Consider the following 15986-nt stretch of genomic DNA (forward strand, 5'->3'; position numbering starts at 1 on the left):
GTTCTCAAATATCTTAATTTGTATTTTTCTGCACAAAATAAGATGAAAAATAAATAAACAAATCAAGAATAAAGAAAATCAATCAATCAGTAATAAATAAATATAATAATAATAATAAAAAAATGGCAAATAATAAAAACTTAAGAAACCACATATAGATGGTGGGTAGACAAATTATTTTTTTCAGATTAAAATAAACAAAGCATTATTAGAGCCCTGTAGACATGACAAAACACGACTATAGTCACATTTATACTTTTTTTATTTACAACATATTGCGCAACTCCAGGGTCTTGAGACACATGCTAACTCGCGAACTAGAGAGCTAGCGACCTAAATGGTAGCCTTCAAGTTATTTCCTTTAAACTTAAATATCCAAAAACTTACCACTTCCACACGGATAGGGAGGATAACTATTAACAGTTATTTAACCTTTAACATGAACATTAATCAAACGTAATCATTTTTTCTGGGTACATGATACCATACAGCATCCATGTCAAACTTGCGCCGGCCACACTAACATTAAACTTTCATATCAAGGCGGGGGCCTCAAACTAGTGTCCTGTGGGCCACATTTGGCCCGCGGGCCGCATGTTTGAGACCACTGATCTAGAATATATCTATTGTCTTTTCAAATATGGACAATTATTACTGAAAAGACTGCACACAGTAATACCTCGTTCATTATGGTTTATTGCTAATAGCTCCAAAATGCATGACAGCAATATACTGCAACTCAGCTTAAACATAGCTGTATGAATATATAATTGTTATGGGTCAGTGGGTCCATTAGTGACAAATACACCAGAGGTGGGCAGGTCTACCCGCCGCCACCTGCTGCTGTAATGTCTCTCCTTACGTATGTCCCTGCTCCCGTCCACTGTGTTGTGTCAATGCTTGATATTCATAAAAAATACTCCTGAAAATACGCTGGAATATTCAAATGCCGGACAGTAATTGTGCAAACCAGCATGAACGCCATGTGTTGTCTTGCTGTTTGGATATATAAATATTGTAAATGATATAAAACGGGCAAATAAGCCGAACCATTCAAAATGGCAGCTGAATACGTAACAGTAGTTTATTAGCTGCTTTTTTGAAAAACCAATATAACTGAGCACTACTGTTGACGTGGTAAGCTCAGAAGGGGCTGCATGGTAACAAGTGGTTAGCTCGCAGGCCACACAGCTAGGAAACCCGAGTTCGATTCCACCCTCTGTGTGGAGTTTGCTCCCACATTCCAAAAATATGCTAGGTTAACAACTCCAAATTGTCCATAGGTATGAATGTGAGTGTGAATGGTTGTTTGTCTATATGTGCCCTGTGATTGGCTGGCCACCAGTCCAGGGTGAAAGGTAGGACAAAAATTGTGAAATCAGGTGAAAAAGTGCTACATTTTCGAGATATATTTTTTTATTATTATTTTATTTTTAGAAAAAAAAATTCCAGGAATAAAGTTGTTTTTTGTTTTGTAAATTCTTCTTGGAATATTCAGATTTTTTTCTCCATAAAATGACCAATTTTTCTTTACTTTTTTTTTGGCAATATTAGCATTTTTTTTTTTTTTACTTGTGGTAATAATTTTCCGTATTTGCTGAAAATGTGTTTTTATCACATTCAAACTTTTTGTCCATAGTTAGGAATGTGAGTGTGAATGGTTGTTTGTCTATATGTGCCCTGTGATTGGCTGGCCACCAGTCCAGGGTGTACCCCGCCTCTCGCGAAGCCTATCCCGAAGACAGCTGGGATAGGCTCCAGCAGCCTATGAATGAGAAAATGAATGAATTAATGAGTCTCTCAGAGGGGGCTGCACAGTGGTTAGCTCGCAGGCCACACAGACAGGAGACCCGGGTTCGATTCCACTCTCGGCCATCTCTGTGTGGAGTTTGCATGTTCTCCCTCGTGCATGCGTGGGTTTCCTCCGGGTACTCCGGTTTCCTCCCACATTCCAAAAACATGCTAGGTTAATTGGCGAAGACAGCTGGGATAGGCTCCAGCACCATGAGGATAAGCGGTAGAAAATGAATAAATGAATGAATAAGCCTCTCAAAAGGTAAGATGCATTTGTAGCTGCTAGTTCCGTGCAAATCCTTCAATTGTGCCATGCCTGCCCTGAACTCCATTACGGAATTGTGTAGTTCAACACTTACTTCTTATTGTTTCTTTGATTTTGTGATAAACTGAAAAATCTTTTCATTGCTTATGTATTTTTATCAATTTCCTTGATTTCGGCTGTCTTGTCATTTGGATAATTATGGCTATTTATCCTATGATTGTAATGTTAATTGTGAATTATTGAGTTTTCTATGGTTGTAACTTCTAAGTATGCACAGCAGAAAACAAGGCAAGTATGACAGCATATTTTAAAACCGTATCTATGACTTGGTAACTGTAATAAACATGTATTGAACAAATATCTGAGCGTGACACTAAAGTACCAAACCATGCATTTTCTGTATCGTTGCACCCTAGTAATCACTTTTATTGCCCCGTTACTGGAAAAAACAATAAGAATTATTCTAACACGATTGACTACTCTGCCGTGCTAGATGCTCACATGATGTCGCGATGTACTAAAAACACAGTTTGTGGCGGTGCAGTGACAATGCATGACATTATGTTCATTAAAATGAGATCTGGTTGCATTTATAGTGCTTAATTACGGCTCATTACTAGCCGCTGCTGCTAATTGTTATGGTACATTTTGTACATGCAAAAAAAAAAAAAAGAACACACAAAATGGCCAATGGGTATTCGGAAGACCGTTGAGCAAACGTGTTACACAAGTGTTCAGTTGAGTGTTCCAATATATATATCAGTGAAAACACTGAGCTTGTGTATTGTTATTTGTTTTTACTGAGCCGTGACACAGCAAGCAATGGATCCAACCCCCAAAAAGGATTGTCACCTCTTCTCCACGTTAGATTGCACAATGTGTGACACGTTACGTGCTAATGCAGCACGAGGCGTCATGCCATTTATGAGCACGGTCCTGTTGAGTGTCTCGCTTTAGGCCACTTGGCGTCTGCATTATGCTATGCGGTATATACCCTATTGCGCTTGGCCATAAAAGCCACCGCTTGACTGTGCTTATGTGATAAAAGTCAACACGGTGTCACAGTAAATGCAGTCGGGGGGGCGGGGGCTGGGGGGGGGGGGGGGGCGACATAGTCAGAATTCACCATCTGCCTTCCATCACCTGGCTGCTGCTGAGCTGCTCGGAACATTGCGTGAAAACTGCTTTTTTTTCCTGAAAGCGTTTTTGTGCCCGAACGATGACACTATAATCCATGTGTCATGTACATACATACGCAGGGATTGACAATAACGATGTACCGAAAATTCGGGCAAGTAAATCCAATCAGTGATATTCCCGTCGGGCAAGTGTACTTTGGCATGCCGTACTACGAAGAGTTTTTTTTTTTAAAAGCGGTTCTTATTGGGTGTTGGTAAAACACGGACTGCGTAATTCCAGTGGTCATTTGCAAAGCAATCCTTGCAAATCTTGAAATGGACCAATCAGAATCGTTTATTTAGACCGCAGTCAGCAGTCCGTGTTTTACCCACACCTTTTCTCCGGGTACTCCGGTTTCCTTCCACATTCCAAAAACATGCTAGGTTAATTGGCGACTCCAAATTGTCCGTAGGTATGAATGTGAGTGTGAATGGTTGTTTGTCTATATGTGCCCTGTGATTGGCTGGCGACCAGTCCAGGGTGTACCCCGCCTCTCACCCGAAGACAGCTGGGATAGGCTCCAGCACCCCCTGCGACCCTTGTGAGGATAAGTGATAGAAAAAGAGTGTAACGTAAACCAGGCTGCACGGCGGACGAGTGGTTAGCGTGCAGGCCTCACAGCTAGGAGACCCGAGTTCAATTCCATGGGTTATTCTCCTGGGATTCCAGTTTCCTCCCACATTCCAAAAACATGCTAGGTTAATTGGCGACTCCAAATTGTCCATAGGTACGAATGTGAGTGTGAATAGTTGTTTGTCTATATGTGCCCTGTGATTGGCTGGCCACCAGTCCAGGGTATACCCTGTCTCTCACCCGAAGACAACTGGGATAGGCTCCAGCACCTCCCGCGACCCTCGTGAGGAAAAGCGGTAGAAAATGAATGAATGAATGAATGAATATTGATGCTAAATATATTAAACATTTTCATTTCATTTTACATGGAGCAAGTTCGGGGGAAGTAGTTCTCACCATGGGCAAGTAATTTTTGTTTTTAATGTAGAGCCCTGCATACATGTCGGACTGTGGAGGCCATCTTCCTCTTCTCAGGACTTTTATCATTTGCACGCTGCACTCGGTGGAAAGGTTTGGGCCTGCCCTCCCCTATTTAAGGGTCATGAGGGCCTGGCTTCTGTCCCGGTTAAATATGAGCAAAAGCCTCTGCAGACTTGGCACTAACATTTATGAGGTGTTGCCTTGTAGCGCAGGTCGTCTATAGTCAGTGTTGTCTTTTTCCATTCCAGTTCTCTGAGGTCGGAAAACGAGCAGAGTTCACTGAGTTATTCATGCCACGGGGGTTTTTGTTGATGGCCGCGGTGCTCCGAGAACCTCATTGGTCCGTTTTGGGATACGGAGGCCAGTCTGACCAGGACCTGCCATGACGCAGAGTGAACTGGGATGGCTCGCAGGTTCACTCGAGAGCTCGGGTAAGAGAGTGCATGAACTCGTACACATTTATGTGTATTATTCATACCGGTTTATGTGTGCACCTGGTCACCTCTGCACCTGTACTCACGTTACAGGACATCGGGTGGGGGGGTGTCACCGTGTACTCTGAGCCACTAATGTACAGTAGCTTGAAGTAATTATAAGTAATTGGTGTCATTGTGTTTGCAGGCTAACAGGTAGCTGGTATTGACACAGTCTGCTGTTTGTGTGTCACCGCTGTCACTTAGCCTGCGGCACAGTGATTGCAGGACGTAATGTCTTGCAGAAATACCCAACGGCTATTTTTAAACATGGGGACATGAGGCAAATGGCTAATTTTGTCAATTCCACCTGGGAACAGTAGCCATGTTTACATGAGGAGTTTTTCTCTTTCCGAATGGAATCTTTCCGAAAGCAATGGTATACATGGAAAGGAATATTCCAATGGCGTGTCTACATGCGCCGCTATAATCAACCATAGTCAAGTCGATTGCTCGCCTCCATTTTTTTAAATCGAAGAACGTCTGGAGCTGTGTGTTACGTCATATCTCAGAATTCGCTGAAAGAACGCACCCGGGAACAGGAAAAGATAAAGTTCAATCTTGCTAATATTTTATAATGAAGCTCGTCACATGTTTTATATAGATATGTATTTTCTTTTTTAATAAAATTGGACTTGTGAATGGTGTACAGAAGGGTTTAGATTCTGTTCCACAGATGACGCTAATGCACACAAAAGCTGCTTGCCAACCGCCAATAAACAACAGAAGAAGAAAAACACCACAAAGAAGAACGCAGTCTGGCAACTTTCCGATTGAGCGGTTACAAGATACCTCAATCGGATTGGGGAAAGGAATATTCCACCCCTGTGAATCCGGTTATATATTCATTCGGATTGGCACTTTTCTTTCGGAATGATGTGTATACAAATGTTACATTCTTTCCGTTTGAGTAAATAACCCGAATGGAATTGGAATATTTGGGTCCATGCCCCGTATGGTTCACCCCCGTATAGATGCGTATTCCTGTACCCAGGTTTATCTTTTACATCCATTGCCAGCTCAAGGGCAGTGAAGCCATCATGACCTCTTCTGCTTATCACGTCCTAACACTCCCTCCACTGGTCCGGCCATCTTTGTGGGCCGACATAGTGCAACAAAAACAGCATGCAAACAAACAGTACCATCTTACCAGAGGAGAATGATTGCAGAACTCAAATTGCCGTACTTTTCAGTCAATCATTTCAATGGAACTTCCTGGAAAACAAAACAAAACATCACTCAGGAAAATGCGGTGCATGAGAGTGGAAGAACATTTTTCAAGCTTTTCGACCTTCCTGCTCTCACATCACAAACCACAAAGGTGCAGAAGCAAAGATGAATAACAGAACAAGGTTAGCTGCTTTTTTCTTGAATGATGCATTCAAGTATGGTAGGACATTTTTCATTTCAGTTTTGGTGGTTTGACCGACCTCTGCCTTCCTTTTAAGAGACGTTCATGTCAGCTAGTTCAGCTAGTTTTTTCCAAAGGTACATTTTCCACTGTACATCTTGACATTATTGTTCGTCTCCAGTATGTCATGATTAGTTTATATTTTTAATACACTCGAAAAATGATTTGGGGAGGGACTGACATTTATGCAAAAGGACGGTAATGCATCACGGGAAGCCTTTTACTAACAGCAGCAGGTACAAAGGTGAAGAGTCCGGCTGTGAACAGCAGGGCTGCAGCTTTTCCCTCATCTGGGAACTAATTACCCGGATAGCCACTGAGATCTCGGAGCAGGCTCGAGTACTGAGTCATGGATGTAAAATCTACTACATTATATCCGTTTTGTTGTATCTTCTGCAAAAAGTCTCAAGTCTGATTATTCCAATCATCATCATCATAACAATCATGAAGGCTGCATCCTGTTTCTGAGTTGACCCCCACTGTATGTTCGAAACATGTCCTTGCATGAGACCGGATCATTATTCGTATTTGAACGTATGCTTGTTTAACAGAACAGTAGGAATGTCCGTGCAGACATCGGGAGAAGACGTTCCCTGCTGATGGCGGGATTGGCATCACACTGAGTCGGACGGTGCGCTTGTTACACGGTGCAGATGTAAACAAAAACACAGAAAGTTGGCTCATCTTGTGTAAGAAACACAAAGCTACAGTAAACCTCGATATATATCGGACTCGGATATATCGGAAATTTGCTCACAACGGACAGATAAAAAAAGAACCGATTTTTCTGTAATGCATTTCCAATACAAATTCATTGCATATATCAGATTTTTTATAACGGATTTCGCCTATTTCGGACAAAATCTCCAGTCCCGTTCCAATGCATTTTCATTAAATTTCCCTCGCATATATCGGATGGCCGCATCGTGGCGCTGCGATTCGCCGAATCGTGACAGGCCGCTATACGACGTCATTTGCAGCGTTTGCAGCGTTGCCTGCGCGTCCAGGTACATTGGAAACATAGTCAAGGAAGTGCCTTTTTATACCGGATATAAATCCGATATATGCGTAAAAGGGACATTTTCCGTTATACGCATATAACGGATTTCGCTTATATCGGACAAAACCAGTGGGAACAATTGAATCCGATATATCCGAGGTTTACTGTATAAGCTAAAATCAGATTGGGAATAGTACACAAAGTAATTCAGAGTATCTGTTGACACCACTTGATTTAATACATAAATGCAATGTAAAAAAATGTAATTAATTGATTTAGATAAACTTTCTAAGTTTGCTAACTTTATTTTTTCAAGTTATGTTCAAATAATAATGTTGGCTATTACATGAACTTAATTTAGCATGTCATATACACTCAAATTTGATTGTTGGTAAGCTTAAAACAAAATGCAAGTTGCCATGACTTAATAAAATTAGCTTGGTAACATAATATATATATACACACACACACACATATATCGATATATATATATTAAGTTACGGCTACTTAAAAAGCTGTGTGCATTGTTATTATAATTAAGTAGATAACAAATTAAACTACTTTGAATAAAATGATTAAGTCAGTTGACTTAACATATTTTTTTACATTACGAACTGAAAAACATGTCGCTATGACAACAATTATTCAGTAAGCATTACTTAAAATAAGCTTTGAGTGAAGAGGAAAAGCTAATATTGTTTGTTGGTTCAAAGAAATTTCAAATGAAGTTGTCATAACTAAGAAAGACTAAACTGTTGCGTAGATTTTTTTTTGTTGAGGCTAAACGTTTATTTTTGAGTGTAAATACTGACTATTCATATAAATGGGAATTATAAACAAGTATTTCGGTGTCAGGTTAAAATGAATGCAGATCAGGTACCTGGTGGGGTGGTTATGTAACATTTGCCGGCGGGGGGGAAGGGGGGGGTCTGACAAAGGAGCCGCCTGGAGAGGTGCGTGTAATTGATGCTTTAATATTTGGCATTAAAGCTCTTTGTACGTGTGTGTTTCTGATGTGAAATTTTCACAAATATCATACCTCTCCGTGGACGTGCGCCCGTTCTTTCACCTTCCTGTCATCCCTTCTCCATTTCCTTTGATCCCAGCGTGGCGCCTTCAGAGTTACGTAAGTAACACCACGGGCCACACCCACTACTCATTTCATTTGAAAGGTGTTTTTAAAGAAAACAACCCCTGCCAAACCCATTACTGCTACTTTACAACTAGCCTAAAAGGTCATGTGGTGTGAGCATGTCATGTCTGTCCAAGGTGAGGCATATTTTTCATCATTGAACTTTGTCATTTGTATTTGTAACATTTGTAAATTTTGGAAATTCAGATAAAAGTACAAATCTTTAAATTTGGATGTACAGGCCTCTCTCGTTTATCTCAGTGAAGTTGCAGAATCGACCGTAATAAGTGAATTTCCACAGAGAAGGATTCAATATTCATTCATTCATTTTCTACCGCTTATCCTCACGAGGGTCGTGCTGGAACCTATCCCAGTTGTCTTGGGGGCGAGAGGCGGGGTACACCCTGGACTGGTGGCCAGCCAATCACAGGGCACATATAGACAAACAACCATTCACACTCACATTCATACCTATGGACAATTTGGAGTCGCCAATTAATCTAGCATGTTTTCGGAATGTGGGAGGAAACCGGAGTACTGGGAGAAAATCCAGAGATGGCCAAGGGTGGAATTGAACTCAAGTCTCCTAGATGTGAAGCCTGCGCGCTAACCACTTGTCCGCTGTGCAGCCTGGTTTAAGTTAAATTCATTAATTTTCTACTGCTTATCCTCACCATGGTCGGGGGTGCTGGAGCCTATCCCAGCTGTCTTCGGACGAGAAGCGGGGTACACCCTGGACTGGTGGCCAGCCAATCACAGGGCACATATAGACAAACAACCATTCACACTCACATTCATACCTATGGACAATTTGGAGTCGCTAATTAACCTAGCATGTTTTTGGAATGTGGGAGGAAACCGGAGTACCCGGGGAAAACCCACGCATGCACGGGGAGAACATGCAAACTCCACACAGAGGGTGGAATTGAACTCGAGTCTCCTAGCTGTGAGGCCTGCGCGCTAAACACACTCCTATTATTCATTCATTCATTCATTCATTTTCTACCGCTTTTCCTCACAAGGGTCGCGGGGGTGCTGGAGCCTATCCCAGCTGTCTTCGGATGATAAGCGGGGTACACCCTGGACTGGTGGCCAGCCAATCACAGGGCACATATAGACAAACAACCATTCACACTCACATTCATACCTATGGACAATTTGGAGTCGCCAATTAACCTAGCATGTTTTTGGAATGTGGGAGGAAACCGGAGTACCCGGAGAAAACCCACGCATGCACGGGGAGAACATGCCGAGGCCGAGGGTGGGATTGAACTCAGGTCTCCTAGCTGTGAGGTCTGTGCGCTAACCACTCGACTGGATTCAATATTAGTATTTGTAATATTAGTAAACAGAATATTTTTTTAGTTTGCGCATATAAAATTACCCCCTGGGGTAACTAGGGTTGGGAAAAATTAGCAAGGAACTACAGCGTCAACCACTGATGACATCATTGACGAGCGACAGAGCTGACGTCCTGTTTCCATGTATAAGGACGCTAACAGGATGCAAACAAGAATGAACCGACGCTAACTACTAAAATGTACGCACAATTTTAGTATGGATTTTTTATGTGATTTTTTTTGTGTAATCCTGAGCAAATAACCTCGTATCAAACGCAGTCATGTGCCATCTCCCTCGGAGTGAGATTGCGTTGTTGCCCGACACTGGCTAAAACAGGTCAGGGGCATAAAACAGTAAAACAGGTGTCAGCCTACTTGTGCATCGCTGGCGTCTAACAACCCAATCAAAGTGTTTGTATCGCTTCCAAGCTCATGCCCTACGTCAGGAACGGAGATCCACATCAGCCGACATGTCAGAGATGATAACAGAGCAAAACATGCAGGTGGTGGACCTACTAACACTGGACTCCAGCCAGTGCAGCTTCATGCCTCATTCATCAGAAAGAAACGACCTTGCTTGACACGCAACTACCCCCAAGTCTCACGCCATTACGATCAGATAGCCTCGACCGGGCCTCAGAGCGACTCCATTGGTCAACATGGATCCCTGTGCACAAGCAGATGTTATCTGACTGAGTGAACGACTTGTTTGTTTGGTTCTGCTGCCTGGAACCGATAGAGGTACAGTATCTGACTTGGAAGTGAATCCCAATTGGGGGTATTTGAATGTGCGTCTCCCAACCTTAAGGTTGTGGGTTTGATCCTCTGTCCTGATGTGATCCTGTTGAAGTATCCTTGGCCAAGATACAGAACCCCCAGTTGCTAACAGTGTCAAAGCTCTTCGAGATCCTAGTCATTGTATATACGGACATGGAAATATTACTGTATTTTCTCGACTATAAGTCGCTCCGGAGTAATGGTAAGGGTTTAATTTTATTTGAACATGCATCAGATTACAATTGAATGCATCCCATAATCAGTTCACAGTTCCACATGTCCAAAAGGAGTAGGAAGAAGCAAAGCTTATTAAATCCTACCACTCCATCTGGTATTTTTACAATCAGTAACTGTTACATTTGTTCACTCCCTGCTTTCATAATACAGTTTAAGGTTTTTTGGGGGTTTTCTTTTAAATGTATTAGTTTTAATTAATTAAAATAAAATAAAAATATTTTTTGTTTATTTAATTTAATGTTATTTTTTAAAATAAAATGAAAATTATTTATTATTTATTTAATTTAATTTTGGATTTTTTTGTCATGTACCGAAGTACGAGGTGATATGATCATCCAATGACATAATGTGTACCATAGTAAGTGTCAATATAGTGATATATATAGCACATCATGACTGGTTCAAGACTCTTCATCCTTGTATTTAGCAAACATCAACTGCTTGTATTGTTTCTTGAATTGGCTCATCGTTGTGCATTGTTTGAGTTCCTTACTCAATCCATTCCATAGTTTGATTCCACATACTGAAATGCTATGGCTTTTTAACGTAGTCCTAGCATATAAGTGTTTCAAATGTAGTTCTTCCCTGAGATCATATTTCTCCTCTCTTGTAGAGAAGTATTGGATGACATTTTTAGCTATTTGGTTATGTTTTGCCTTAAGTCGCACAAGGCCAAAAATGCATTAGGTAGAAAAATACCTATAAAAGTGTATAAGTGCACTTGAGTATAAATCTAATTTTTTGTGGGTAATTTATCTAACAAACTAATGGTCTAAAACAGACATTACGTCTAACAATAAAATAATAAGATATGAGGTGTAAGATATGCTAACACAATGGTTATTCAGCTACCCAAAATATAAACATGAACAGAAAAGGTGTCCAGTGTTTATGTAACATAAACAGTTTTTTCATTTATAAGTCGCTCCGGAGTATAAGTCACAGGAACAGCCAACCTATGAAAAAAAGTGCGACTTATATTCTGTAAAATACGGTATATTAATGCATTTAAATAACCAAGAAGTAACCCAGAAATGTCAATATGTTACTGCTAATGTAGTGTACATTGTATTAAATATTGTATACACTGAGTCGGGTTATCCGGCCTTTACATAAGGAGATATTATGGATTCAGTGTTTTCATTCCAATTATATAATAAAACAGCTTGGTTTTGCCGTGTATCCACTCGACGTGTTAATACACACGCGCGTCAATACGCATATGGCATATGTCGTATAGCTGACTGTTAATTAGACTTGGCACCTACGGATGATGATGCGTCACATACTGCCGTCGTCAGCAACACCACATCTCGTCCCCATCATGTGTCACTGCTGTGTACAGTATTTCTCGTTGTTGTCCTTACCACTGCAAATGAGGTCAAAAGTACAAGAACACGATTAAAAGCTCAGAAAGATACTTTACTAGGAGTCCGTGGTCTCTTGTGTTTTTGACTGATATGCGTCCTTCGTGATAAAATTCGGGTATTTTCAGCCTGAGCCAGTATCTCTTCATGGTAACCTTGTTTCTAGCACAAAATGACACAGGTTTTATTTATTGTTTTAGTCTGGGGTCAACAAATGTTTTTTTTCAGTGAGGGCCACATTATGAAAAATAACAGATTTGCCATTTTGATATTTTGTAAGACAACACATGTATATGCTAAAAGGTCATTTATATTTATAGAAAAAAACTGCATCCCAGGTTATATAAGTGAAAATGTTATATCAACCTGGCTGTTCTCTTCCCCAGTTTTGCTTTGTTTGTGTTTTCTATCAAATGATGGCGTGACCTTCGATAAAGTGTCTTGTTGCATACAGTATCCTATATTATACATCCATTTGTCCATCATCTAACACAAACAAGCTCAGACTTCCTTGTCCCGGGCCAAGGAGAAATTCTGTCCATAAACATAACAGCATCACCGACAACGTACAGCCCCCCGGCGGAATCCAACCCATCCGAGTCCGACTTCTTGCCCCATCCCAGCATCAGCGCATTCACTCAAGCTAATGATTAGTACGGGTGACAGTGTTTATGTTCATTTGCCGCCGTGTTACGTGTGTCGCATGTGTCTGCGCAATGGAGGGAACACACTGCCTTCATTACGGACCAATGGCCAAGGGAGGAGCGGCGGACCTCCTCCTGTACGGTTACACAAACCCACCGCTCAAGCCTAGAACAGCACGGCTTAAGCACACCTATCTGATTTCATCCTTCGTAGTCTTAATGGCTAAAAAAAAAAAAGGTCAATACGGTTCATAAGGTTGGTAAATACCACAGCACAGCACTCATTTTTGACTTATTTTTAACGTATGAGAATAAGTATATTCAGAATAACTTATAAAAATAATACATTTTGCCTGTAGAAGTCATTTAGAATGACACTGTTATAGTATAATCCCTCATTAACGGTGATTAATTGGTTTTGAATTGGATTGAATTTTCCTCCAAGTAGGATTCCTTATTGATAAATGGAATATACTTGTAGTTAGAGCATAGAAAACATGTTTACTACAACTTTAGTAAACAGCCTTTTTTAACATTGTTTAGAGCCCTATAGACATGAACTAACACCCCTATAGTCACCTTTACACTCCTATTACTCAATAAACTGGAATAGACATGAGAGACAATAAGGTGTGCTTTGTGTTTCTGTAAATGTGTTATGGCGTTTGGGGAGCTGAGTAGCGGGTGAACAGGAAGTGACGCTGAAGGTTTGGGGGGGGGGGTTAGCTTGCGTTGGGTTGGGGATTATTGTGCTTATTGCAAGGTCATTCAAACCGGCAATAAAAGCCAGTTATGTTCCAGTGATCAAGTCTGGTGCTTGTGTGTCTCACCCAACAGTACAGTGATATGAACACAGAAAACAACATTGGATCATGTCTTGTGATTGCCTTATATTTGCATTTTGGTTCATTTAGCCATTTATATGCTTATTTATATGCTATATATAGGCCAAAATATGGGTATTTTGATTAAATATGCAAATAATTAACTAATAATAGGCTGTATTCAACAATGAAAGAGCATGATTAAACTGCTATATGGAGAAATACAAGTCAAATAGAAAAAGAAACACAATAGAAGCACACACAAACACACTTTGACAGACATTGACTTACCTGTTACATTACACTTGAACTTCTCAGGTCCCTTTAAGTGTTTCAATACTCCAATGAGACTAACATTAACTGACTGGAGAGTCGGCGCACGGATGACGTCACAATAAATGCGACTGCAGTTGAAAGGTTGGCGGGGTTTATGCTAGTTCGTGAATTTTTTGACTTAAAATAACTACTTTATTCGCACTACACTTCGCATGCTACACTAATAAGCTACGTGACTCACATGGGGTTGAAAAACACATTATCAGCAATTAATACAGTTAAAAGTAGACAGGGCTGCTACTTCCTGGTCTCGAAGTTCTGTTGAACATCAAGCGCTCCAGCTGCAGTAATTAAGCATGGCAGCGTGGCATTCTGGGAAGTGTAGTTTTAGCATCAAAAGCACATTATTCCAAGGGAACTGTTTAAATTGGTGAGATATTTGGTGGAGAAACTCAACAAATTAACAATTCTGAGAGATTAATAGTACTATATTTGTGAGTGTTGTCTTTTAATTATTCATAATATACAGTATTAAAGGTTGACTTGGCAACAACACATTCATAACCACTGTCTTCATGACTCTTCTTTGCATAGCCTGATTTGCTGTATGGCCTCTTTCATGCAGATACCTGATATTATCTGAAGGCTGTGAAGGTTTGAAGAAGATCAGGTGATAATTGTGGCCATAAAAAACAAGGATGACCTGCATATAGGTGTGTGTGTGTGTGTGTGTGTGTGTGTCCGTGGGCACGTGTAAGTGCATGTGTCCACAACCGCAGGCAGCTGTCACATGCTGATTATTATTTCCTTAGAGAAGCCTTTTTTTTCACTTGACATCCTGGTCTTGTAGGTCACTTATCTTCTTCTACTTCTTTCACTGACAAAAGCAGAAGGTGTCAAATTGGACACTTTGAGTGAAGCCCAAAATGGTTTCAAGAAAACATCCAGGTGAAAAAAAGTGACATTAAGAAAGCTTGTGGTTCTTACTGAGGTACCATCTGAAAGTTGTTTTTCTGGAAAAAAAAAAAAAAGTAAAAAAAAAAACATGGAATCAAACTATGGAATGGATGGAGTAAGACCCTCAAACAATGCAATGATGAGCCAATTCAAGAAACAATACAAGCAGTTGATGTTTGCTAAATACAAGGATGAAGAGTCTTGAACCAGTCATGATGTGCTATATATATCACTATATTGACACTTACTATGGTACCCATTATGTCATTGGATGGTCATATCACCTTGTAAAAAAAAATATTTTAATTTTAATTTTAATTTTAATTTTAATTTTAATTTTAATTTTAATTTTAATTTTAATTTTAATTTTAATTTTAATTTTAATTTTAATTTTAATTTTAATTTTAATTTTAATTTTAATTTTAAAATTTTAATTTGAAATTAACACATTTAAAAGAACCCCCCCCCAAAACCTTAAAATATATAACAGTTACTGATTGTAAAAGTACCAGATGGAGGGGTAGGATTTAATAAGCTTTGCTTCTTCCTACTCCTTTTGGACATGTGGAACTGTGAACTGATTATGGGATGCATTCAATTGCAATCTGATCCATGTTCAAATGAAATAAAACCATTACCATTACCATTAATTTCTGGAAATAATTATCCGAAGAAATGCTGACCGCACCTTGGGCTCATCGCTATGACAACGGAGACTGTTGCTAAGCTCTACTTGGAATATTTTCTAAACCCAAGTGATGAATAAAAGCTTTTCATGTCCATCCCCACGTCCCCTTCCCTCTCCCAATTTCTAAAAAAAAACAAAAAAAAGATTTCATGATGTGAAAATGATGCTGGGCTTATTATAATCAGCCTCTTTTCATATTCTCAACATGAGGTTTCATGTCTGGAACATATTCACTCTCTTCCCTTTGACTCAACTGAAATAATAAAAAGCAGGCACACATTTTGGAGCCTATGGACAAACAAGTAGTACTTTTATTTCCTCTCTGGCACAGCTATTGCAATCAATTCACTGAAATTATATAATATATAATATAATAATATAAACAATCACAGCTCAATCATTTCATTGCAAGTTCCGGAGGTCATTCAATTCATTGCAATATTTCATGACTAAATACAATCATGACTAAAAATAACCACATATTTTTTCACTTTTAGGGATGAAACTTGGGCACTGATTGTGTTCTGCTAAATTATTCTTATTAATTATTAACTATTATAATAAAAAAATAGTGAAACAACAGTACAGGAGTACATTGTTTGCAATATGTACTCCTGTACCCTGAGGCA

At 39.8% G+C, this 15986-nt stretch overlaps 1 long non-coding RNA gene across 1 annotated transcript; it reads right to left on the reverse strand.

Moving 5' to 3' along the window:
- Positions 1 to 1595: 1595 nt before the first annotated feature.
- Positions 1596 to 14027, reverse strand: LOC131103474 (uncharacterized). The gene is made up of 4 exons (XR_009119612.1): positions 13728 to 14027; positions 11870 to 11970; positions 5855 to 5919; positions 1596 to 1765 (listed from the first exon to the last, which is right to left on the reverse strand). It is a non-coding gene; the product is annotated as an uncharacterized LOC131103474 (long non-coding RNA).
- Between the last annotated feature and the right edge of the window lie 1959 nt (positions 14028 to 15986).

Source organism: Doryrhamphus excisus, chromosome 15 (genome assembly GCF_030265055.1).
Source record: "Doryrhamphus excisus isolate RoL2022-K1 chromosome 15, RoL_Dexc_1.0, whole genome shotgun sequence".
In the NCBI taxonomy this organism is placed as follows: Eukaryota; Metazoa; Chordata; class Actinopteri; order Syngnathiformes; family Syngnathidae; genus Doryrhamphus; species Doryrhamphus excisus.